The 10626-nt window shown below is 45.2% G+C and overlaps 1 protein-coding gene across 3 annotated transcripts in view; it reads left to right on the top strand.

Moving 5' to 3' along the window:
- Positions 1 to 64: 64 nt before the first annotated feature.
- zbtb17 (zinc finger and BTB domain containing 17) overlaps positions 65 to 10626 on the top strand; it is a 78845-nt gene continuing 68283 nt past the window's right edge. The window contains exons 1-2 of one of the 3 annotated variants that reach the window (XM_068017381.1): positions 65 to 303; positions 1079 to 1470. The gene's annotated coding sequence lies outside the window, so the exon portion shown is untranslated. Of the gene's footprint in view, positions 388 to 906; positions 1471 to 10626 lie in introns of all 3 variants that reach the window. The other 2 variants (XM_068017379.1, XM_068017378.1) reach the window with 2 other exon arrangements.

Here is a 10626-nt window from a genome sequence, read left to right as displayed (position 1 = left end):
GGATATTGGAGGAGGAGCTGCTGACAGTTTCCCGCGGCATCACGGGATATTGGAGGAGGAGTTGGTCACAGTTTGCCGCAGCATCACGGGATATTGGAGGAGAAGCTGGTCTCAGTTTGCCGCAGCATCACGGGATATTGGAGGAGGAGCTGGTCACAGTTTGCCGCAGGACTGCCAGCAGTTCTTTGTGCCGACATAATGTCTTTATCGTCATCATGTGTCCAGGCCAGAGGTTCTCAACCAGGGCTCCACGAAAAACTTTCAGGATCTGCCAAAAGTAACCAGAGAACGTGTAGAAAAAAAGTAAATATTTGTGCAAATTTCTCACATGCTGGATACGCAGAAATGATTACAGTCTTGGGTTGATACGATATTGCTGTAGCGAAGGTATAATAGAGTTGTTTCAGCCGATGAACTACAAAGAATAGAAAGTCGTTGTTAATGCACACGATAAATAACAGATGTGGATAAATGTTTAATTCAACCATCAGCTTGAAAACAAAAAAAAACCCACAGAACAATGACAGCTTCCTTCACCAAGTTCAAGCGGAAGGGCTCAAGAACACAGATGGAGGAGTTGGGAGTAAAAAACGTAAAAGTTGCTGTTATGCCGGCAAAATTAAAAATCCAACAGCTACTTGAATTTTAGGTTTATTTGAACTGGAAGTGGAGATATACCTCAAACGCAGTGTGTGATTTGTGCACAAGTACCGGCCAATGATTCTTTGAAGCCTTCCAAATTAGAGATATTTAATTACCAAGCATGAAATGTATAAGATAAAGACTTCCAATTAATTATAGAGCACCTTTCTTGAGTACTTGCTGTCCCAAAGCACTTTATAGCCAATGAAGTATTTTTATTGAAGTGGTCACTTGTAATGTTCTCCTCTTGGTATTTCTTCGCAGATGAAGATTTTGGGACAGTTGTAGTCATCGGTTGCAGGCCGCTGGTGGCCAGTCAGACCTGTCCATGACTGGCAGATTCTCCCACAGTGGGTACAAGTGAAGGTATAGTCGTTGCTGGGGGCAATTGGATTTATCCTTCTCCTTTTCTCTTTCATGCTGGTTCTTCGCTCAGTCTCAAAGATATCTGTAGCCCTCCTGATGTCACATCTCCAGGCATCACGATCTACGGCCTGCGCTTCCCACTGGCAACGGTCGCTGACACACAGAGATGGACTTCTTAAGGGAGTCCTTGAAACGTTTGCCGTGGTCAGCTCTCCATACAACATGATCTTGGGCAGGCGACTGTCGTCCATCCGGGCAAAGTGACCCGCCCAACGCAGTTGACTTTGCAGGAAGATGGCCTCGATTCTGGTAATGTTGGCAGTTTCCAGGACTTCAATGTTTGAGACGTGGTCCTGCCAGCAGATGTTGAAGATGCTGCAGAGGCAGCGCTGATGGAAGCGCTCTAGAAGGCATACATGACGGCGGTATAGGACCTATGACTGGGCCCCATACAGAAGGGTGGTGAGGACAATGGCTTTGTACACTTTTAGTTTGGTCTGTGCTCGCTCCATATATGCTGATTGGGTCTGCTGAATGTACTGTTTGCTTTTGAGAGCCTATTGTCCACTTCCTTGTCTATGGTGGCATCAAACTAGATGACACTCCCCAAATAAGTAAATTGCTTGATGGCATTCAGCTTGGTTTCCTCGATGACAATGCTCGGTGGTCTACATTCTTCTTAAGGTATCAGCCTGCACAGGACTTCAGTTTTCTTTAAACTGATTTTTAGTCCAAAGAGTTGTGCCGCCTTGGAAAAATGTGTTATACGTTGCATGCCTGACTGACAGTGGGCCAGGAGAGCACGGTCATCTATGTCGAGCACCCTCCCAGATGGCGTGCGCGGCGATGTATTTTTTCCGCCAGGGGCACTGCCTCTAAGACGACAATTAGCTCCCAGAGGAGAGCGCCTCAGCAGTCTGGGTGGCTGGCTCAGAGGATGGACGACGGGCGGAGAAATAGTCGCAGCCCCCGGGACGCCCCTCACTGTGATATAATCCCTCAGTGTAACACCTAGTGATATATCCCTCAGTGTAACACTCTCCGATATATCCCTCAGTGTAACACGATCTGATATATCCCTCAGTGTAACACTCTCCGATATATCGGAGAGTAATATACTGACGGATATATCACTCAATGTAACCCTCCTTGGGAGCCGGTCCCGCACAACCCAAGTTGCCTCTCAGATATGCGCTCTATGCCATTCCAAATGATGCTGAAGGGTTTCCTGTACGGGCTCCTCCCGCACACTTTCTACTTCCTCGCACTCATCAGCCGCCCGGACATGCCGTGGCGGTTCATGTCGCCAGCTGGTGGCAAGGGGAAACCCCGTTGGAGGTCTCTCGACACAGGAGTCCTCCCCCTTTACATTGGGAACTTGGGGTGGAGGATGCTGCACAGGGAAGTACCGTGCAGTAGTCTTTTAAGTAAGTTTACGGACTTAATTTCTGCGGCCTGCACGAGTCCGTGTTCTATGTATGCATAGAATGGGCAAGGTTGCAGCCCCTCCAAGTATTTAAAGGGGCTGCTCCTCAAGTTTTGGCTGCACTTCAGCCCCACGCTCCTGCTCTTTGGGCACCCGGTGCACAGGGGGCTGGGCCAGGAGGAGGATCTCCCCGTCTGTCTGCTCCTGGACCTAGCCACGGTGGCAATTCACAGGTCCAGGCTGCGGGCTATTGGGGGCGGGGGTCCGTCCACCCTGATTGCCTACCCCTCTTCCACGGTTACGTTTGTGCCCAGGTGTCCTTGGAGAAGAAGCATGCAGTGTTCACTGAGTCACTTGAGGCAGCCCATGCCTCGTGGGTACTGCAGGGGTTAGACTGCATTATCAATGCTGGAAATGCCATTTTAATTTGCATTTTTGTTTTATTTGTTTGATTTTAATCAAGTTAATTATATACATTTTATAAATAAAGGGGTGCTGGGGAATAAAGGCCCTTCAACAAATAATATATTATGAAACAGGGTTAGATACAGAGTAAAGCTCCCTCACTGTCCCCCAAAACTCCCAGGACAGGTGCAGCACAGGGGTGGCTGCTGCCTAATTAGAATGCTGACTGCAGAAAAAAAAAGACAGGGTTGACTGTTGCTTGATTGGAGGTACTGAGTACTGGATTGCAGCTGTGAGCCTCAGCTAACAGTGCTGGTGGCAGTGGAGAGAAGAGCTATACCGAGCAGAGGGAAAGCAAAAAAATAGTAATTGACAAAAAGAAGTTCATGGATGAGTTTTTCTTGTGTCTTTGTGTGAGCCTGAAGATGCTGGAGGTTGAAAAGACCTCCCTCAGTCTGGAAGCGTACATAAACCCCCCTCAAAGGTGGCCTGTTGCCTGCTGCAGCATCATGCTGAAAAAGATGAATAGGGTTGGGGCCAGTACACATCCCCACTGCAGAGACTTGAGAGGTCGCTGTTTTGCTTGGCTTGTCTGTACTGATTTTCATGAAATTGCTTCACTGCGGCCAGGAATCTGGGTGGGCATCCACGTTTTTCAAGGATTTTCCAAAGTCCATCACTGTTCAGTGTCAAATGCCTTGGTGAGGTCTACGAAAGTGATGTACAGGCCTTTGTTTTGCTCACGACACTTTTCTTGTAATTGTCCGAATGCAAATACCATGTCTGTGGTGCCTGTTTGCTCTGAAACCACACTGGTCCGCTGGGAGGTTTTCTTCTGCAATGGTAGGCACAAGCCTGTTCAGAAATATTCTGGCCAGGATCTTCCCAGCAATAAAATGGAGGGTGATCCCAAGGTAGTTGGAGCAGTCTGATTTTTCTCCTTTGTTTTTGTACAAGGTGATAACGGCATCACATAGATCTCGTGGAATCCTGCCCTGTTCCCAGCAGGCTGTGAAAAACCCATGGAGCTTGATGTATAGGGCAGGGCCAACATGCTTCAAGGCTTCGGGTGGAATTCCATTGGCTCCAGGGGCTTTGTTGTTCATCTGGTTGATTGCAGTCACAGTTTCCTCCAGAGTTGGGCTGTCATCCACTTCTTCTTTGACAGGCTGTTGTTGGATGCGATTGATGGCAGTGTCATGCACTGTGCACTTAGCGCTGAAGAGAGTTTCAAAGTGCTCCGACCAGCGATCCAGGACTGACTCCTTATCGATGTGTAGGATCTTGCCATTGGCGCTCCTCAGGAGGTTTTGGGTTTGATGTGTTGGTGCATAGACAGATTTTAGTGCTTCATAGAAACTCCTTATGTCGCCAATATCAGCGTACAGTTGAGTTTTTTCCGCAAGTGCAATCCACCAGTCATTTTGGATGTTCCTTGGTTTACATTGAAGGGTGCTGCATGCTTGACGACAGGCTGTCTTTTTCACTTGGCTGGCCAGCTGAGCCTGATGAGCTGATTTAAAAAAATTTTTTTTTTAGTAGAACTTGAATTTCCTTGTCATTTTCATCAAACGAGTCCCTATTCTTCTCGGTGCTGGGTCCGATGAAAGGTTCATCGTTGGAAGTATCCAGTACTGCCTGTAGCTTTGTGTTCCCAGAGTTCTTCTGGAGTGGAATCAGCAGTGAGATCAGGATGTTCCAATCTAGTCTGTAAGGTTGCGTGATATCTATCTCTGCAAGATGAGGTTTGTAGGTTGCTGACTCAAAATTTAATTGATGGGTTGTCTGTAGGCCTGTTCTTGGGCTTATTCTTGAAGTGGAAGTTCAGCTTTGAACAAACTAGCTGGTGATCTGTATAACAGTCAGCGCTGGGCATGACTCTAGTATGCAGGACGTCCTTTAGGTCACAGTGGCGCACCAAGATGTAATCGATCAGGTGCCAGTGTTTAGAGCAGGGATGCATCCATGTGGTCTTGAAGCGATCTTTTTGTTGAAAGGTGTTGGTTATGAACAGCTGCTTTTCTGCACAGAGTTCGAAGAGTAAATGGCTATTTTCTTTACAGTTTCCAACTCCACTGTTTCCGAGCACTCCCTTCCATGCCAGAATGTCATGGCCCACTCTGGCATTGAAATCACCAAGGACAACAATTTTGTCCTTGGGAGGGGCATTTTGGATGAGTTCACGGAGATCTGTGTCAGCTGGGTTAGCCTTCAGGGTTGGAGCATAAACACCGATGAGGGTTGCATGCTGTTGGTCTTGGAGGGGCAGGCGCAGGGACATGATGTGTTTGGAATGGCTGATTGGCAGCTTGAAAGCTTAGTGGCATACAGAAGGGGTATTGTTCACCTTGAGGTCTGCCTGACCAATAGAGGGTGTAACCAGCGTTGTGTTCTGTTAGGCTGCCTTGCTCCGAGAAGTGAACCTCACCCAGGGCCGCTGTATTAATGTCTAGTCTGGCTGGCTGACTGTCGTTGGGGGCGGCTGTTGTCACCAGAGTCGAGTATCAGAATTTTTCTTTTCCCACCTTTAGAAGCAAGGTTAGGAGTTTGTTTCCTTTTCTGTCATAGTTTGACCACATTAAGAGATGCCCAGTGCCCGCGGCAAGCCAACTGGGTGGTAGGGAGATGAGCATTTGTTTAGGCCACCTCTTCTAGGCCCCTCTCCAATTTCGGAGCAAGCAGTGCTGTTCTTCAAAAAGGCTGCTCGGTCGTTCAGGGTGCGACCGGGTGATAATGTTGTCTCTAGGTCATCATCAAAACCAACAATATCCTGAGCCGCCTGCATGCTGGATTGGAACTGCGGCTGCCAGTGCCATCTTGCACCTGCCGTTTTCACCACTTTCCCGTTGCTACAGGACTTATTTGTTGAGTTATATTTGGGGTGGATGGATTTCCGTCCTGCCTTCGCAGTGGTGCTTTAAGATAGAGTACAGTTTGCGCTGACTGCCCCCACCCTTTAAGCCTGGAGCTCATCTGTCGTGGCCCAAGGAACTGGGATGGCGACAGCGAGGTCTCCAAGCTGTAGGTTTGGATTCAGTTTCCCTCTCCTAGGTGGGTTGCTGACTAAGGCTAGAGGGGACCCTCCTTCCCTTGCTATTTTATCCATAGCTGGTATACCAACAATCACAGCCCACACAATATGCTGTGATACGTCTTTGTTCCTGAACATGACGGTCATTTGAACTACTTGGAATCCTTCCGCCCTAGCCATTACCTTTATCAAGACAGACAGCCGCCCAGGTGGTGTCATGTTCATCATTTCTCCCCTCACTACATTTCACCCATCAGCTGAGACGATGTACCGGCGTTTGGCACTTGGAGCCAGCAGTAAGAGCTGGGTGTAGATGAGGACCAGTGATTCCAGTCCATCCTACAAAATTGGATGCAGCTGACTGAAAATATAAGGGTACTACCTCTTTCTGAACACCCTATGCACCCAGACATACACACATTAAATATATAGTATATATAACTGCTATAGTCTCGGGTCGCTCCTGTTGTAATGTAGGAAAGGCAAAATAGTGTCATGAGCTCATTTACATCCACCTAAGAGCACAAACAGGCCCTCAGTTTCATGTTTCATCCGAAAGACGGCACCTCCGACCTTGCAGCACTCGCACAGTAGTGCACGAGTTTCAAGCCTAGATTTTTCTGTTCAACTCCTGGAGTAGGCCATGGTTGACACAACCAACAATGACAAGCAATTTTCTTTTTGAGCAAACAAGGCTGAGGAACTAAAGTAGTAATGAAATGCATCACTACTGCTGATAAAATGTTTGTAGTCTCATCCTACATAGTAGGACAGAAAATAGCAAAAAGCAAAATTAATCGCATACGATTGCCGAGTTGAAAATGCCACGTGCCATTGAAATCGTAAGGGAAATGTTTGGAGAGCAGATGGCCAAGGAACTCAAAGAAAAATACCAACATCAAATGGGGCAGCACAGTGGCTAGCACTGCAGCCTCACAGCTCCAGCGACCCAGATTCAGTTCTGGGTACTGCCTGTGCGGAGTTTGCAAGTTCTCCCTGTGACCACGTGGGTTTCCGCTGGGTACTCCGGTTTCCTCCCACACCCAAAGACTTGCAGGTTGATAGGTAAATTGCCCCTAGTGTAGATAGGTTGTAGGAGAATGGTGGGGATGTGGTAGGGAATATGGGATTAATGTAGGATTAGTATAAATGGGTGGTTACTGGTTGGCACAGACTCGATGGGCTGAAGGGCCTGTTTCAGTACTATATCTCTATTTCTATGACACTGCCAAATGATGATCGATTTGCTGTCAGAAGATAGTTTTGCAGTGCTTGATCGGCTGAGGAGCAATGACTTTGCTATACAACTTGATGAATCCATAGACATTTCTAAAATGTCACATTTACACACAATTCCCCGCTCATGGATGAGATAGCTATCTCAAGGCAGAATGCTTACCTGTTTATTTCATCTCAGGGAAGAGGTCTTAGCTGATAAACTTCAACATGTGTCAGCTGTGGTTCAGTTAGTAGTACTCTTGCTTCTGTATCAGAATGTTGTGGGTTCAAGTTCCACTCCAGGACTTGAAATCTAGACAGACACTCCAGTGTAGTACTGAGGGAATGTTGCACTGTCAGACTGTTAAACTGACGCCCAGCTTGCCCTCTCAGGTGGGCATAAAAAGATCCTATGGCAATACTTTGAACAACCAGGGAGTTATACCCAGTGTCCAGGTCAATATTTATCCCTCAATCAACATCACAAAAAAAAAATAATCTGGTCATTAGCTCATTGCTATTTATGCGAGCTTGCTGTGTGCAAATTAGCTGCTGAATTTCGTACAATTACACCACTTCAAAAGTACTTCATTAACTGGAAAGCGGTCATGAAAGGCGGTATATAAATGCAAGTCTTATTTATTTTAACTTGATGTACTGAAATGATGACATGTGGCTAGCTAAACTGGGTTAACCTCGCAGACATATTCAGTGAAATGAATTAGCTGAATAAAACAATGGAATCTGTTGGTCTGGAAAGCTCTTGTCTGTGAGGGGCCTATGGATATATCTGAACTCATACATTCTTTCATTCAAGAAAGAAACATTTGACTGATGAAATCAAATCACAGGAAGTAGCTTTCTGCTCTACTCAATATTTTTTTTTAAATTATTATTTTATGGGATGTGTGCGTCACTGGCAAGGCCAGCATTTTCTGCTCATCCCTAATTGTCCTCGACAACTGACTGGCTTGCTAGGCCATTTCAGAAGGCAGTTAAGAGTCAACCACATTGCTGTGGGTCTGGAGTCACATGTAGGCCAGACCTGGTAAGGAAGGCAAATTTCCTTCTCTAAAAGGACATTAGTGAACCAGATGGGTTTTAAAACATTTACAGGCTGTTGGTTAGACTCATTGTGGTCTTAGCTTTGTTAATAAAACTTGGATACTCAAACACAGCCTCACCTACTTTAAATATAAATACACTGACCCAAGTGGATTAAGTAAGTTCAATTTTATAAAATACACTTTTTCTTTTAAAAATGGGTGTTTAGATGTTAGTCATAAGTTGCCTTTTGCTTTCAGCAGAAAGGCAAACTTACTGTCCCCACACTATCAAATTTCCAGTTATATTTGGCTTTGATGGGTGCTAAATTAAAAACACATATGCAATGTAAACTGTTTAATGGAAAAAAGGTAACAATCAGCCCAATCCTGTCCTCAGCCATCCAAATTTACAGCAACTCAGCTAGAAACTCTAGTGCCCTGAAGGGGTGGTTTGGGTGGGTGGGGGGCCGGGGGGAGGGGAAAAAAAGAGAAAAAACCTGAAGCCAATTCTAACACTCCTGCTGCTCCAGCTGAGACTGTTGACACAGCTCCATAGATGCTACTTAGAACCTTATAGCTAGTAGTTTGTCATTACTGATTAGTTTTCCATAGTGTCCCAAACATTTGTTAATTCCCCTAATCCATGACCAACCATAATTCAATAATGTTGACACTCTTGTGTTTAGGTTCAGGCATAAAGAATAGCCACTTGGTAAGAAAGAATAGGAGCAAATACCTTCCAGGGCAGGGGCACTTGGAGGAATCAGATGCCTTTTACATCTATTTAAATGTTTGTTATTTTCCTTTTGCTTAATGGATGATTACTTTGCATTCATCCAACTCATATCTTGTCCATTTCCCACTCCTTTCACTCCAATAGCAGCCATTCCTTCAGTTTTTGAATTTCTCCTCTCTTTCTTTCTTAAAGCCAACCTTTGACCAAACTTTTAACCACCCTCCAAATATCTCTGCCTTTGGCTCCTTGTCAATTTTGTCTTGATTATGCCTGTGAAGCAACCAGGAACTTTTTCTATATTAAAAGGCACTATATTAAAAGGGCGGCACAGTGGCGCAGTGGTTAGCACCGCAGCCTCACAGCTGAAGGGACCCGGGTTCGATTCCGGGTACTGCCTGTGTGGAGTTTGCAAGTTCTCCCTGTGTCTGCGTGGGTTTTCTCCGGGTGCTCCGGTTTCCTCCCACAAGCCAAAAGACTTGCAGGTTGATAGGTAAATTGGCCATTATAAATTGTCACTAGTATAGGTAGGTGGTAGGGAAATATAGGGACAGGTGGGGATGTTTGGTAGGAATATGGGATTAGTGTAGGATTAGTATAAATGGGTGGTTGATGTTCGGCACAGACTCGGTGGGCCGAAGGGCCTGTTTCAGTGCTGTATCTCTAATCTAATCTAATCATATAAGTACAAGTTATTATTCAATGTTTGGGGGTTAGTTCTCATTAATGATTCACATTTTAGTGCAGTGAACTGTCTAGGAATATTCATCCGTGTAGCTGCTCAGATGTACAAAGATCAGTGAAATAAATTCTAACAGTGAACTGTCTGGAAATGAACTATCATCCAATTACAGAAACTGATTTTCATCCTGCACTACCTTAAAGCTGCTGAGCTAATCTATCCAATTTTGAAATGTTAATTTAATCATCTGAATACTCTCAAGTGTTATAGCTTTGTACAATGTTAAGGTAGCTGCTGCTATACTGTACACAGTGTATTATCTCAAACAATGGATTGCTTAAGCCATAAAGCTCTAGCGATCCCTCCCTGCTTCTTTAAAACACTCCTTAAAACATACCCCTTTGACCAAGCTCTTGGCCACCTCTGTCCGAATATGTGGCTTGGTGTCAAATTTTGTTCCAGAATCGCTATGAAATGCTTTGGGACGTTTTATTTCATTAAAAAGATGCTATATAAATGAGTTGTCTTACTACACTATTGACATATTTGGAATAGATTTAAACAGGAATGGAGAGAGAGTTGAAGCAGAAGTAAAGGAAGAGTGTTTGGGAGGAAGATCAGAAAAACAGGCTCGAAAAGCAGACATGGAAATGACAAAAAAAATATCAAGAGTTGCACATCTCATCTTTCTATCCTGCCAAATGCATCCAAGCGCCATCTCCAATTGCCTTTGGCACAATTATTTATTTATTTTTAAGTACTCATCACTGAATTCAGACACAGCAACATACACAGAAATGCAAATGCTGGAAATCAAATAAAAAGAGGATGCTGGAACTATACAGCAGGTCCGTCAGCATCTGAAAAGACAGGTTAACGTTTCAGGTACAGACCAGTCAATAGAAGAGTCAAATTCACATTCCTTTTCAGCTGCATCAGACCTGGTGAGAACTGGACCTACAACGGACTCGGAGAAAGAGAGGCTTCAAACCAAAGCGGGAAGGAGACAAAGACGAACGAGTTTTTCTGAAGGGCTGAAATTTGGCAGAAAGAGCCCAAGAGGTTAAATATCCCTTT

The sequence above is a fragment of the Heterodontus francisci genome, chromosome 37 (genome assembly GCF_036365525.1).
Source record: "Heterodontus francisci isolate sHetFra1 chromosome 37, sHetFra1.hap1, whole genome shotgun sequence".
NCBI lineage: Eukaryota > Metazoa > Chordata > Chondrichthyes > Heterodontiformes > Heterodontidae > Heterodontus > Heterodontus francisci.
This window is presented reverse-complemented; position numbering and strand designations above follow the sequence as displayed.